The sequence below is a fragment of the Anomaloglossus baeobatrachus genome, chromosome 11 (assembly GCF_048569485.1).
Source record: "Anomaloglossus baeobatrachus isolate aAnoBae1 chromosome 11, aAnoBae1.hap1, whole genome shotgun sequence".
Taxonomy (NCBI): domain Eukaryota; kingdom Metazoa; phylum Chordata; class Amphibia; order Anura; family Aromobatidae; genus Anomaloglossus; species Anomaloglossus baeobatrachus.
Genome location: NC_134363.1, coordinates 37,989,135 through 38,003,942, shown reverse-complemented (window position 1 = coordinate 38,003,942; position 14,808 = coordinate 37,989,135).

Sequence of the window (14,808 nt, the reverse complement as noted above, 5' to 3'; positions counted from 1 at the left end):
CAAACACTTCAAGAAGAATGAGGCCTGCAAAGAAAAGAACACTGCACCTACAGTCAAACATGGTGGAGGCTCAGACATGTTTTTGAGTTGTTTTGATGCCTTTGTGTTCAAGACATCATGAAATCTGAAGATTACCAAAGGATTTGAGGTCACAATGTAGTGTCCAGTGTCAGAAAGCTGGGTTAGTGGCCTAGGTTATGGGTGTTCCAGGAGGATAATGACCCCAAACACTTCAAGAAGCCCCCAGAAATGGATGGAACCAAAGCGCCGGAAAGTTCTATGAGTCCGGATCTAAATCCCATTGAAGAACTGTGGAGAGATCCTAAAATTTCTGTTGGGAGAAGAGAAGACGCCTTCAGATATGAGACCTGGAGCAGTTTATAAAGAAGAGTCCGAAATTCCAGGTGAGAGGAGGAAGAAGCTTTTGGAAGGTATTGATTGCAGTTATTTATTCCAAAGGGCGTGCAACCAAATATTGAGTTGAGGGCGCCAACAATTTTGGCTGGCTCATTTTTGGAGTTTTATGTGATATTCTGTCCAATTTGCCTTTTTTACTATGTTTTTTTTTTGTGTTGTTCCAATACACACAAAGGAAATAATCGTGTAACTGCAATACTTTTCTGGGAGAAATATTTAATTTTTTGCAACAATTTCGAGGGTGCCAACACTTTCGGCCATGAGTGTATTTTTAGACTTTCCTGGATTTCTACAATCTAGAATATTCCAGCTTTGGGCTGTTATATTTGTCATGTAAATAGATGACATTTTCCCTTCTAAACTTAGATGACTGTTAATTAGCAGCTTTTTATGAAGCGGAGCCTCTGCCACTAATGTGATGAAAGGTCACCATTGTAGGACACTACGAAGCCAACCCGGAGAACCAGTTCAGGCACAAGTCAGACAATTGCTTTACATATTAAAATATTAAAGGGTCCAATTACCAACAATAATTTTTTATTTTTTTTTCCTTATGCTACTTAAGGTTATTTTCCTGTGGTGTATCCCCATTAATGTCTGCAATGTAAAAAAACACAGTGAAAGTTGCATTTTTCTGCAGAAAATGGAGAACCTAGAAAAGAAAGGCAATAGAGAGAAGGGTCACTACCTCACACTCACCTGTGACTGATCACAGAGCTCCCTAATGTCCCTAGATGGGTCCTTCCACCAATCGCCGTCATGTGCCTATGCCCTCGCTGACCTTAATTTACCCCAACTAGTGAGTAGGTCAGCGAGACAATAGTCCCACTACTATAATAAAACAACACAAGGAAAAAAGACAAACTGGGTGGGGAGAGACAATTAATTACATTCCAAAGCAGTAAACTTCATAGCTGCAACTGAAACAACACCTCAGCTACTCTAGAGACTGTTATATTGTTGATTTTTCTTTTGTTTTGGTCCTCAAGAAGAGGTCTTGAACCTTGAAACGTGTTGCTCTATGAAATAAAACATTTATCAATAAATTAACAATGTTTTTCATCTTTCTTGATGACAGTGCTGCATTAACCCCCTCTCCTTTCCAGTACTGAAGAAAAGTGGTTAGTTTTGAGATTCTATCACCGGCAGGGAGTAAATCCAGGAGTGGAAGGAAAGTAAGACAAATGAAGTGGGGAAGACACAACTAATAACAAACTAAGGTTTCTTCAGCAGTAAACTTCACAGCTGCAACTGATACAAAACCTCAGCTAGTCCAGAGACTGGCTCCTTCAAAGTGCTCAGTATAGAGATTCTATCACCAGCATGGAGTAAAGCCAGGAGTGGAAGGAATGTAAGAAAATTAAGTAGGGAATGACACAACAAATAACACACCAAGGTTTCTTCAGCAGTTAACTTCACAGCTGCAATGGAATTGACACCTCAGCTACTCCAAAGACAGGTTCCTTTAAAGGGATCAGTATAGAGATTCTATCACCGGCATGGAGTAAAGCAGGAGTGGAAGGAAAGTAGGAGAAACAAAGTGGGGAAAGACGTAACAAATAACACACCAAGGCTTCTTCAGCAGTAAACTTCACAGCTGCAATGGAATTGACACCTCAGCTACTCCAAAGACAGGTTCCTTTAAAGGGATCAGTATAGAGATTCTATCACCGGCATGGAGTAAAGCAGGAGTGGAAGGAAAGTAGGAGAAACAAAGTGGGGAAAGACGTAACAAATAACACACCAAGGCTTCTTCAGCAGTAAACTTCACAGCTGCAACTGAAACAACACCTCAGCTAGTCCAAAGACAGGTTCCTTTAAAGGGATCAGTATAGAGATTCTATCACTGTCATGGAGTAAAGCCAGTAGTGGAAGGAAAGTAAGACAAACAAATTGGGGAAAGATACAACAAATAACGCTTTAAGGTTTCTTCAGCAGTAAACTTCACAGCTTAAACTGAAACAACTTCTCAGCCACTCCAGATACAGGCTGTTTCAAAGTGGTTAGTTTAGAGATTGTAACACCGGCATGGAGTAAAGCCAGGAGTAGAAGGAAAGTAAGACAAATTAAGTAGGGAAAGACACAACAAATGACACTCCAAGGTTTCTTCAGCAGTAAACTTCACAGCTGCAACTGAAAGGACATCTCAGCTACTCCAAAGACAGGTTCCTTTAAAGTGATCAGTATAGAGATTCTATCACCAGCATGGAGTAAATCTAGGAGTGGGTAAATATAGTGGAAGGGTATGATAACAAGATAGAGCTGTGATTAAGGTAATGAGTAATCTCAGCCAGAAAGGAAAAGTTCTTAACCCTTTCAGCATCAAATGAAAGTATATCCGCTCCAACACAAGATGTAACCTGTGGACGTGACACACTTTTGACATGTATATTTTCTAAGGTAGATAACATTTTCTTGGTAGTCAAGATGGATAAAGTTGTAAGTCCATATAAATAAATGTGTTGTGTAAAATATAGTTACAACTCTATAGATGGCGTACCGATCTTCAAACCTTGAGATAGGATTTCAGAGCTTCAAGTCAAGGCGCGATCTGCATCCAAATCCTTTTATATTTATCAGCAAGTAAAACAATTACAATGTTAACTTATAAGACATCCTGTCTCTCTGCAGGTACTACAAGCATGGCATGTGCATTCAGACCAACAGAGAGCCTGACGCTCGACAAAAGTACAACAAACAATATAACAAGTATCGGGGACACAATAACAACAGTGAGCCCTAGCTCTAGTGAGAGGTGTAGATTGGACACCACCTAACCTCACCTGTAGCTGTCCCTACTCTCCTAGCCAAATGTTGTTGAGCAGGAACCTGAGACGCTGAAAAGCCCTGTAGATGCCCTGGCTAGTGCATTGGCAAATGGTAGATGCTAGTCCCACTGCTGCACTCATATTACACAAGGAAAGGTAAGACAAACGGGAAAAGAGCAACAAAAGGGGAAAAGTCCGGCTTCTGGAACACTCCTTCACAGGACCTTCCACCAAGACGGCCAGAATACAAACGATATGTATCTTCAGCAAGCACAGCTGGGAAAACACTGCTACTTTTATCTGAAGGGATGTGGCAATAAACTAGCTGCAGCTGAAATGCTCTGCTGGGAGCTGCTGGCAACAAAACTGACATTAGCTCCTTAGCTCCCAAAGGAATTGAAACTACATTTCAATATGGAGCCTAAGATGGTAATGAGTGACTCTAGTCCTGAACCTGTCATTAGTCTTCGAAGATAGACGACCGTGACACATCCAGAGGAGTCATAATAAATACTGTATGTGGTTCATTTATGATTTAATTTTGAAAGATGTTTCAACCCTGTACAGGGGTCTTCCTCAAAGTTCCTAATAATACTTTCCATACAAGGCTTTTCGGCATCTCATTAAAAAGAGGACTGAATAGTTTTATAGCTCATATTTACTGGCTGACATTTGGCTTCTATTTTTACATTAGAATAGTTGCTGCAGAAGCTCTTTAAGTAGAGGAGTGAGTAATCTTATGTCAATCAGGCTCGGACTGGCCCACCGGAGAGCCGGGGAATCCTCTGGTGGGCCCTTTTGCTGTAGTTTTTTACTTAACCCCCCAAACATGATCAGTAGTTGATGGAAAATATAACACAGCTCAAACAGCCAACACCGTTACAATAGACATTTTTCTATTTGTAGTCCACAAGGCAAAAAGTGTAGAACTTCTAGTAGAACCAAACCGTTGAATTGTACCAAGGTCACATTTTCGGTGAAATACTCATTACATACCAGTAGAGGGAATCCTAACACTGAGTTTTCATTGAAAGAAATCACAACCATGGTGAGAGGTTGGTACATAGGTCCAAATTCATTATCTACACCGGTCTTAATAAAAGCGAGCTCTGGAGTGTTAAGAGTCGTGTGACTCCACTAGAAATGTTTCTCTACCAAGGAGTATATGTGAAGCATCATTTATGCCACCTTTGAAGTTGTGTGGTGGGCTTTGCCAAGTAAAAATTTAGACTTTCACAAAAATGTTACATTTCAAGAAGTCTTACACCAAACTTTTTGCCAAAATTCCTTGATGAATCCAGGCCGTACTATCTAAGCTGCTTAAAGATGATTGAACCTTTCAAAATTCAAATTTGACGAGCTTTAAAAATAAGAAAAAGGCCAAAAATGACCTCTCTTTATCACATGTGATCAGGCAGACCGTATTGTGCAGAACACTGACTCGGGAGATCAAGATGGCCGCCATCCCTGCTGGACGTGAGTGAGAGAGCTCTGTCTAAGGTGAGGGAATCCAATCCCATCTCACCCCGGGGCAGGTCTTAAACATCCAGACCGAGATGTCCAGGGACCTCACCAGACCGGTCTTGCCATTGTAGAGGTCACGGGAGGTACAGGAGAACAGTGAGGGAGAATCCAGGCCTGGGTCCTGCAAAGTAGCACCAAAACCTCCCCTGAAGGCCGGCAAGACACAAGTGAGTCACTATCAGTGCCACCCCAGAAACGGACAGCTCCAACTCCTCACCCCACTGGGTCTGAAAACGACCAAATCTCCCGAGCTGGGGAGACCCACTGCCATCTTGTAAGACCAGGGTCGCCCCACTGCTCTACCCGGAGACACACCAAGACGTAGACCCCTATCTCTGGAGGGGGACATCTACCTGCTCCGCTACCCTGTGATGCAGTGAAGACCGCTGGTCTCCACATGTGTTCTGGGGTCGCAGGCTGCAGTGTCGCCATCTTAGAAGTTGCGGCCCCTCGCACATCCTGACGCATACTACTGGGGAAACCCATCTCCTGCAGAGGGAGAAAATAACCCAGCCCTAAAGACGGCCTTGCGAGGGGAGCCCTGATCTGCAGGACCCAGAGGGCCACAATCATATATAGATGCCAAGGGAGACAAATCTACAAGATTTATCCCGTGCCTCCCCCATACTCTGGAACGCTCTACCCCAGCATATCAGACTCTCCCCTACCGTGGAAAGCTTCAAGAGGAACCTGAAGACCCACCTCTTCCAACAAGCCTACAACCTACAATAACCATCAGACCAGTACACCACTGCGCAGCCAGCTCTGTCCTCACCTATTGTACCCTCACCCATTCCCTATGGACTGTGAGCCCTTGTGGGCAGGGTCCTCTCTCCTCCTATACCAGTCTGCTTTGTACTGTTAATGATTGTTGTACTTGTTTTTATGTATACCTTTTCCCTTGTAAAGTGGCATGGAATAAATGGTGCTATAATAGTAATAAATAATAATAATCTGCTGCCCTGCACAGTGTGGTGCCAATTCACTGGCACCCACAAGAACACTGGAGAGGGGCTATATACAGCGGCATTTACATCCACCCCCAGCTGTCATCTGCGAGATATCCTGTGAAAGTTAAGCAGCACTCTGCCTCCACCTTGTGGTGAATACCCAAGCACACAACCCAGCCTCACCAGCTCTCTACATAAGAAGACGCTAACCACAGAGTATCTCCACTTGAACTCCATTTGTAAAGAAAAGAACACTGACTAAAACTGACAGTGTTGATGTCAGAGGTAACATTATCCTGCTATGATTGAAGAGTGGTGTGCCAAATATTCTATAATGCCCTCCGCTCCTTCCGTAATACCTAGCCAATTGTGAACTGCATTGAGTAATTCAACTGCCCAATAGTGGTACTTCTGATGCAGCTAGCAGGTCCCAAATTCTGAGCACTGACTCAAACTGATGATTTCGCTGTCAGAGGTAACTATCTTGCTATGACTGAAAACAGTGATGTGCCAATATTCCATAATGCCCTCCGCCCCTTGGCCAGTTGTTAACTGATTTGGGTAATTATATTGCAGAAGGATGGTGTTTCTGATGCTGTTAGCAGGTCCCAAATTCTTAGCACTGACAAACTGACGGTGTCGCCCTCAGAGATAACATTATCCTACTATGACTGAAAAAAGTGATGTACCAAGTATTTTATAATGCCTTCCATTCCTTCCATAATACCTGGTCAATTGTGAACTGCGTTGGTAATTCTACTACCGAATAGTAATGCTTCTGATGCTGTTAGGAGGTCCCAAATTCTTAGCCGTGGTAGGAGTTTGATTTTTTGTTTTCTTTCACACCATCAGTCCATTGTCCATTTTTTCTTTTATCATGTATTTTATACACTATATTGAACTTTTGAGAAACTTTTCAACCCCAATTATTTAACCTTTGCCAAAAAGTTCATACTAAATAAATAGGTATGGGGAAGCCCAAATAGCTGCGATCATATCAGCCTTCTGTGACTGATGCAGTCTTCAGCAATGTGTAAAGCGGTGCCACTCATTTTTATGACGATGCACGCATAACGAATCCCAAATTGTTCAAATTCTATTTAGTTTGACTCAGCTTTGCCGAAATAGGCTAGGGTGGAGATGGTGGGAAGGGGGTGTTGTTATGCCTGCCCGTCAAATTGATGAAAAATGCTGGCGCTTTGTATGCCAGAAATGCTACTCCATTCCCTCACTGGAGTAGGATTTCTGGGACAATACATAGAGGCGCACGCAAGTTAAAAGAGGAGCCGAATTCATGAAGACTGGTGCGGTGTGATTGTCTTCTACACTAGTCTTGAATCAAGACTATCTCTCCTTGATGAGGAGTATGCTGTGGTCAGATGCTCCTGACTCATCAATAGGTACCCACTTCTTCATGAATCTGTGGCATCTAATGAATGCCTCCATTGCGCTACACCAGAAATCTCACTCTAATCAGGTACTGGAGTGAGATTTATGGCATCTGGAAATGCCACAGCTTGTCAGTAATTAAATGAGCTATGGCACCCCACTGCGCCCCCGTCCCACTGCATCACCGCCCACTTGGTCAAGTTGCACCCAAACTTTTCAAGGCTGTAGCCCAGAATTCTTACGTGAAAACTTCATTGTTGTTACGTCACCACCGGAGTCCGCTCCATCGACTTCTACTCCGATCGCCAGGCGACGCTGTGTTCCTGCCATGGATAGTGCTGGTGATGGGAGAGGAGTCGATGACGGCGGCGCCGGTGGGCGCAGGCTCTGCTCATCCACTTGTCTGGGTTTCCTGGGAATCTGCAGTGCCACTGGCTGACTGCAGGTGGCGGGTGTCTCCCAGCTGAAGTGCCATCATTCAGCTACAGCCTATGGGAAGACACCACACCCTTTTTAATGCCCCTCCAGTCTGCTGACCTCTGCCAGAGATAGTTCTGAAAGTTCTGGCTCCTGTTTCGTCCTGTAATCCCTGTGTGCTGATTACCGCTTGTTTCCTGACTACCTCTCCTGCCTGCTGTTTTTGTACCTCGCTGCCCGATCCGGTTTGGACCTCTGCTTGTTTCTGATTACGTCCTTGCCTGCCGATTCTGTCCCTGTTACGCAATTCCTGGTTTGACCCTGCCTGACAACTACTCTCATCGGACTGCAGCCTTCCACAGGTAGCGATCTCCAGGGCCCTGTGTAATTCCAAATTCCTGTATAGGGGTTAAAGGGTTTCGGGGTTCTGCTTGGTGAGTGGCTTCCCTCTAGCCTGTCCATTACAGCCTTTCTGAGTCTGAGGATCCAAGCAGGCGCTACAATTGTATCACAGAATGCTCCTCCACAGCCATAACTGGATCCATAGGCAGGCGCACCATTCGGCCAGTGTTACTTATCCCTTTCCTTGCCACCTTGTACGAGGATGCTAGGCCTGTTTACCACTGCCCTGAAGACACTGATCAACATTACAGTATAATAATATGAACTGTATTTATATCTATAATGTGTTCCTGTCTAGAGAGTAAGTGTGGTCAACTAGTGGCCGGTTCGAGGTACTGCTCCCTGGTAAAGAAGTTAGGTGCTGCCTAGCGACAGGAGGAGTATAGACACTGAACAGTTACATTCTGTGGGTTGCTCACAGTGGGAGTAGCTTGCTGCAGGGTACAGCCTGACTCCTTCCCATTTTTATTAGTAGTATTTAGATTCTTGAAAGCTGTACTTGTAGGAAAGTTTAGTGAGAAGGAGAAGTGTGAAAGCCAGTCAGATAACTTAGGCCGAAAAAAGTGTCTGTGGCATTCATAATTTGGCCTGATCATCAGGGTCACCCGGGAAGGACTCCAGTCTGGGACGGAGAGAGGGTCACCTCCGTTCCACAGTTGTGAGTACCAGGCCCAAACTCTACAGAAGATTCATGGGTTGCGGCTGACTCCAGCGATACTAGTCCTAAAGTGAAGGTTTGGCATAGACTTGGGTGAACAAGCCAATATGGAATCACCGGTAGACGAGCCTTGTCCGACGACGTTCAAAACCGTTATACAAAACAGGTCCCTGTGGGTGGGACAAGACCATGGCCATACGGGACTCTATGACTTTGTGTGAACCCAGCATGCCAGACAGTGACGAGGAGGACATACAAATAGCCGCAGTAGTACCAGGAACTATGGAGCTGCCTCCATTAAAATTGTGCTTTGAAGTAAAATGCACCGTACCAAAAATGTTGACTGTTGAGAAAGAAACCAGTGTCTGTGTCCGTGACTCTCCAGCGGGAAAATCCTACTATCTGGTTCTTGTTTCTCTTTACATACACATCCAAAACTTTCACTTTTCTGTAGCATGACAGGGTGCCAAATATAAAGCACTTACCCATTGCTGCTGTGAAGCCCCACAGGTGTTATGTCGGTGCATACCTTCAGGGACTCCACGTAGCTGGTGCTGGTCACAGGTAGGGAATCTTCGGTTTTGATCGTGACGCCACTCTCAGTATTGCGGTCAGTGGGGACCGCCACTGCAGGTTAGGGGACGCCTGGGGCTGATGGTGGGTGCAGTCGGATGTAGTAGCCTCCTGAGAGTGAGGCAAGCCCCAGGGCCCTGTGTAGGTGCGTAGTACCACAAGTCGCAGAATGACTCACACAGGCAGAATGTCTTTCAGGGTTTTTACTCACTTCAGGTGGCAGGGTGAGTAACCCGGGCGTAGCTGGGATGAACCAGATGGGAACCAGGTATCCTTCAGGCTGACTTTATGAGGGTGACTACTGACTCGCCTTCCTTAGCCCTTGGTGGTTTGGGGTGACCCCGACTTTGAGTCCCTATGGGGGTCACCCAGGGAAGATGCTCCAAGCCTCTCTCCCCTTCTTGTTTTGCCGTGTGCTTGTTCCCCGGACCAGGCCACTCCAGCCTCTTGCCTCCTATGACCTATGGGCCCTAACTTGTGGTTACGTGGCTGCGGCTTTTGTAGTGTTGTGGTGTGGGCTTTAAGAGCCCCACACCGGCAGGTTTAGCAGGGAAAGGTGAATCTATCCTCGCTTCGGGATCTGCCGCCCGGTTGGGCCTGGTGCTCTCTAGCAGTCTCCTTACTTCCCACTCCGTTGCACTCTCTAGCTGAAGCTGGCTTTCAGGCAGCACTCCTAGTTGACCGTTCTCCCCCGTCAATAGCCACTGCGCGGACGCTGTCAGATTGCACAGCTCCAGGGATCTGCTCCTCACTTGAGCTCCCTGGACTCTACACTGAACTGGCTCACTGCTCCTCCTCTCCTGTTCTTGCCTACGCCACCTAGCAACCAGACTCTCCACCACACCCCTTGAGAGGAGATGGAGGCTCTACCCCCTCCACTATTCCAGTGAAGGTGAAGGCTTGCCCCCTCCTGGGATCCCCAGGGGTCCTCTCATGGGTACATGTGTGAGACCTGGTCACTATGCGCCTGTGTTCCACACCCCAGTCAGCCATCTGGATTACCTGTATTGTACTGTCCCCAGCATGGGTGCAGTACTCAGTGGTGCCTGACCAGGTCAGGGGCGCCACATTCCCCCTTAGTTATCACCAGCACGTCCTCGGGCTGCAAGACAACATTTTAAAATGCATAAAACATTAAAACATGGTAAAACATTTTAAGATCACCAGTTATCATACATCACCACCCTCCACCCACAAGTCTGTTAACCCACCCAAAACCCTCTCAGGAGGCAGGTCACCGGTCCTGTTGGTAACCAGGTCTGGGCCATCCGTTTCCCCAGACCTTTCCTCCAATCTTCCTCTCCCGTTGGCCGCGACTTCAGCCACTTCTGGCAGGATGTAGAGGCGGCCTCCACAGTTGGTGCTGACCAGGTACCCTCTTTGTGGTGGTGAGCCAAGGCCCCATAAACAGGCGTGCTCTCTGGTCGCAGGTGAGCCAAGGCCCTTTTCTACGGACGGGCCCCCCTGGTTGCAGACGAGCCAAGCCCCTAAACAGGCTGGCCCTGGTGGTGGTGCCACTGGTGTAACTATTTACACTGCGAGAGTTTGTGGCTATAGCAAGTTCATAGCCTTAAAGTTTATTTCTCACAATAGTTTTTGTGGGCGCATTTCTTAAACGTTGCAAACAAAACTTGTCAAAACTTCAACTGGTAACTTGCTGGATTTCTTTACTTCTCTCTACTCTACTCCTCCATTTCACCAGGGCGTGGGCATGTAGGGCACCGGCACCTGTGACTTCCTTGCTCTCCGTCGTCGTCCGTGGTTGTTTCATCTGTAGGATCTTTGTCTGTGGTTGTTTCATCTGTAGGTTCTTTATCTTTCCTTTCTTGGTCTTCGTCTGTTTCTACATCTGGTTCTTTATCTCTGTCTTTTCTTTCTTGTCTTTCTTGTCTTTCTTGTAGCATGGGATGGCTGTAAGGTTTGCTGGGACATAGCGCTACGTCCAGGGCATACAATCCCCTTTCGCCCTGATGCATGGTGAACTGAACTGAGTCTCCCATCTTTAGATTTCTGCCAGGGTGTCCTCTAGGCAGATGAGCGCTTACATCTCTCCTATTAACAAATATCCCCTCCTTGATGCCAGGGGCTACAATGAATCCATAACCACTTCTCAGATTGAAATCTTCCACTACGCCATAACACAGGGGTCCTCTGGCCTGGGCTTTGGACCTTCTTAGGCACCTTTTCTCCTCCAGGTCTCTGACCATGACTTCTCTCTGCTCTGGGGATTGTGGTGCTGGAGCAACCTGTGTTCTGCTGCGCCGTGTCTTGCGGGCTGGATTCATGCCTGCGGGCTCCCAGGTGAGGTCTTTGGGTTGATCTTCATCTGCTGACGGTGTCAAGTCTTCCTCATCCCAGCGGGAATAGGGCAGCATCTCCGGCTCTGAGTATAGATCCACTGCTGGTGGCTCCGGAGTCAGCTCCTCAGCTTCCTGGCCTCCTCTCCCCCTTAGTTCTTCGCTGCACTCTGGTTGTGGCAGTGCTGGGGATGGGCTTTCTTCAGCTGGTCTGGGCGGTGGACTCTCTGGCGCGGCTGCAGGGGTTGCCGGAATCTCCTTGGGGGTATGCGGAGGGAGCAGATACCGATCCACCATCTCCTGTGGGAACTGGGCCTCTAGGTCAGCCTTCAGCTTCCAGTATTCGGGGTCCTCTCCTATCAGGGTCTTCCTAGCAGGAACCTCTCTGGACTGGGGAGCGGTGTCTGCTCTGGCCTTGCAGGCCGGGGAAAATGGTGATGCAATCTCTTGGCGGGCCGCGCCTGGCATGGCGGCGGCCTGGTCTTGGCGGGCCGCGCCTGGCATGGCGGCGGCCTGGTCTTGGCGGGCCGCGCCTGGCATGGCGGCGGCCTGGTCTTGGCGGGCCGCGCCCTGTTTGGCGGCGGCCTGGATTGGCGTTGCTGTCGCGATGGAATCGGTGCAGGCTGGGCTGGGCGTCGCTGCAGGGACCGGGTCTTGGTGGGCCGAGCAGGGCATCGCTGCGGCGGCCGGGGCTTGGCGGGCCGCGCCTGGCGTGGCTGCGGCCTGGTTCAGCACCTCACTTGCGGCGCGGACGAGCGTTGCTGCGGCGGTGGGGTCTCGGCGGGCCGGGCCTAGCAGGGCGGCGGCCTGGGTCAGCGTTACGCCTGCGACACGGATGAGGGTCGCGGTGGCAGCCGGTTCTTTGCGGGCCGGACTGGGCGTCGCTGCAGGGACCGGGTCTTGGTGGGTCGAGCAGGGCATCGCTGCGGCCGCTGGGGCTTGGAAGGCCGCACCTGGCGTGGCTGCGGCCTGCTTCAGCGTCGCCGCACCTGACGCCTCTTCGGGGACCGCGGGCGTGGCAGCAGGGGTCGGGGCACTTGCGCTGGCCGGGGCATCACTCGACTCACCCATCTGTGGCAGCATCGGGGTCTGCGTCATCGCCGTCCTGTCTGGCACTCGGCGCGCGGCTCTCCTTTCATAGGCCCGAACCGCCGCGGTCATCTCCAGCATTTCCATTCGTTCTTCCCGGATCTGCTCCACAACCCGGGTCTCCAGTCGGTCGCAGAACTGGGCCAGCTCCCGATACCACCAGGCAGCGGAGCCCGGTTCTGGATTTCTGCGGTCAGACGCCATTTCTTCTGCGCCCTCTTCTGCACGACTCTCCAGCTGTGGACTCGCCGTTGCCTCTGATAGCAAGCTGTTCAGTTTCTGCTCTGCCTCTTTCAGCAGCTCCTCTCCCAGCAGCAGGCTTGTGGCTCCCTTTCCTTTCCGCCGTCTCTGGACGCTTCCACTCTCATAGCTGGCAAGGTCAGAACTCCGCAGAGGATCTCTGGGTAGCCACACCTCTTCGTGGGCGGTAACTTCTTCCAGCGCGGGCTGCTGTTGTTTTTCAGCGCGCTTTTCATGGTGGCAATATGGCGGCGCTTCCAATTTTTCAAGCGGACCGCCCAGGCACATGGTCACCTGTCTGAACAGGTCTAGTCCTTATCCTGTTCGTGACGCCAGATGTGAAGCCCCACAGGTGTTATGTCGGTGCATACCTTCAGGGACTCCACGTAGCTGGTGCTGGTCACAGGTAGGGAATCTTCGGTTTTGATCGTGACGCCACTCTCAGTATTGCGGTCAGTGGGGACCGCCACTGCAGGTTAGGGGACGCCTGGGGCTGATGGTGGGTGCAGTCGGATGTAGTAGCCTCCTGAGAGTGAGGCAAGCCCCAGGGCCCTGTGTAGGTGCGTAGTACCACAAGTCGCAGAATGACTCACACAGGCAGAATGTCTTTCAGGGTTTTTACTCACTTCAGGTGGCAGGGTGAGTAACCCGGGCGTAGCTGGGATGAACCAGATGGGAACCAGGTATCCTTCAGGCTGACTTTATGAGGGTGACTACTGACTCGCCTTCCTTAGCCCTTGGTGGTTTGGGGTGACCCCGACTTTGAGTCCCTATGGGGGTCACCCAGGGAAGATGCTCCAAGCCTCTCTCCCCTTCTTGTTTTGCCGTGTGCTTGTTCCCCGGACCAGGCCACTCCAGCCTCTTGCCTCCTATGACCTATGGGCCCTAACTTGTGGTTACGTGGCTGCGGCTTTTGTAGTGTTGTGGTGTGGGCTTTAAGAGCCCCACACCGGCAGGTTTAGCAGGGAAAGGTGAATCTATCCTCGCTTCGGGATCTGCCGCCCGGTTGGGCCTGGTGCTCTCTAGCAGTCTCCTTACTTCCCACTCCGTTGCACTCTCTAGCTGAAGCTGGCTTTCAGGCAGCACTCCTAGTTGACCGTTCTCCCCCGTCAATAGCCACTGCGCGGACGCTGTCAGATTGCACAGCTCCAGGGATCTGCTCCTCACTTGAGCTCCCTGGACTCTACACTGAACTGGCTCACTGCTCCTCCTCTCCTGTTCTTGCCTACGCCACCTAGCAACCAGACTCTCCACCACACCCCTTGAGAGGAGATGGAGGCTCTACCCCCTCCACTATTCCAGTGAAGGTGAAGGCTTGCCCCCTCCTGGGATCCCCAGGGGTCCTCTCATGGGTACATGTGTGAGACCTGGTCACTATGCGCCTGTGTTCCACACCCCAGTCAGCCATCTGGATTACCTGTATTGTACTGTCCCCAGCATGGGTGCAGTACTCAGTGGTGCCTGACCAGGTCAGGGGCGCCACACTGCCACCCTGTGACACCTTTACTTGCCACCTTGCTTTTTGGTCCTTGCTTCTGTCTGCTTTGTAGCTCCAACAACACTCACTACATGCATTTGTAGCACCCAGTGCCCGACACGGCACCCTCTAATGCTCCCGCTCCCTTACCTCGGTGGGGGCACCATTCTTCTCACCTAGGAGGGAGGAGAGCTCACAAAGGGAGATGAGAGCGAACGAGGAGAGAAGAGATCTCATGGGGAGGTGAGAACACATGAGGCCATACAAGGGGAGATGAGTGCGCACTAGGTGAGATTAGAGAGCATGAGGGGAGATGAGAGAGCACGGGGAAGAGAGTGCATGGGAGGAGATGAGAGCTGAGGGGGGAAAAGAGAGCATGAAGGGAGAAGAGAGCGCACGGGGTAGATAAGATCACACAGTGAAGATGAGAGCGCATGGGGGAGGTGAGAGCTGAAGGGTAGACGAGATATGGGAGACGAGAGGTCAAGAGGGAGAAGAGAGCATACGGGGGGAGAGAAAGAAGACAGCGCACGGGGGGGGGGGGGTTATTGATATATGTTTATGACCAGCAGAGATTTTTCAATTCTTAGAGAAATTGCAGCAAGCA